Raw genomic sequence first — 1,324 nt, 5'->3', positions numbered from 1 at the left:
GGTCTTATACAGTATTTTCCTTTATGAGACTGAGTTAGTTCACTTAGTATAATGCTCTTCAGTCCCTCCCATGTTAGGTAGTAATTTACAAAATCATTGCTCCTGCATGCTGCATGGTATTTCATTGTGTGAATATACCATAATTTCTCAGTCCATTCCATTGTGATCGGGCATTTGAACTTTTTCCATGCTCTTGCTGTGATGAATAACACTGCTATGAACATTGATGTATGTCTTTGTTTGTGCTTCAGTTCTCATTTTCTCATGGTATATTCCAAGCAGTGGAATAGCTGGGTCTTATGTTCAGCTGAAATGGGGTCCACATTTCATATCATGCACAAAAATCAACTCAAGGTGAATCAGCGACCTGAGAATAAATCCCAGAACCTCAAAGTTCATAAGAGACACATGGAGATCAAGCTTAGAAGGCCCACTCAACAGTATAAAGGCACTGCCCTATACAGTCAGAAATGCAAAATCTGAAGAGGATAAAATTGATGAATGGGAACTTTTAAAAATTAAATCTCTGTGCTCATCAAAACCTTTTTCCAACAGAGTGAAAAGAAAACCTACTTACTGGAAACAAACATTTGGCAATATCTTCTCAGACAAGGGTGTCATAAAGAAAGTTTCTAGAATACTCCTGGGCCTCCAGAAGCAAAAGACTAATAATCCAATTACAAAATGGGCAAGAGACCTTTCTGAGAGGAGGACATTCGGATGCTCAACAGACACATGAAGAAATGCTCAAAATCACTGGCAACGAGTAATGCAAATCAAAACCGCAATGAGATACCATCTTACCCTAGTAGCAGTGACAAAGTTTAGCAGGGCAGCAAGTAATAAATGTTGGAGAGGATGTGGCAAGATAAGAATTCTTATACGTTGTTGATGGGATTGTAAAATGGTACAACCACTCTGGAAGGCAGTTTCGTGTCTCCTAAAAAAAAGCTGAACATTTTTATTTTTTAAAGGCAGCTTTCTAACTGACATCAATAACTTTTGAAAAACGTCTTTCTTGTTTCCATTTAGAAATTTCTTGGAAAATATATGGGCTGGCCCATCTAGCAGTGCATCAGTCTGTCAGAATTGTAGACGAGAAATTCACTGACTGAATTATCTTGAAAGCGGATGGAAAAAAATACTAATGTTTCATAAGTGCCTGAGCTAGTATGGTTATATTCTAAATACCTAACATTGCACAAGAATGTACAGGTTGGGTTAAGAAGAGAAAGGAACACAAATCTTGCATTAGGCTATGGACATTTATTACAATTTATTTCCTGACAAGAATGTTTTTTGAAACCAACAGGTTTTTATTGGT

The sequence above is a fragment of the Elephantulus edwardii genome, unplaced genomic scaffold, assembly GCF_000299155.1.
Source record: "Elephantulus edwardii isolate Elephantulus edwardi_28Jun2011 unplaced genomic scaffold, EleEdw1.0 scaffold00610, whole genome shotgun sequence".
NCBI classification, from domain to species: Eukaryota; Metazoa; Chordata; class Mammalia; order Macroscelidea; family Macroscelididae; genus Elephantulus; species Elephantulus edwardii.
Note: the sequence above shows the minus strand (reverse complement) of the source record.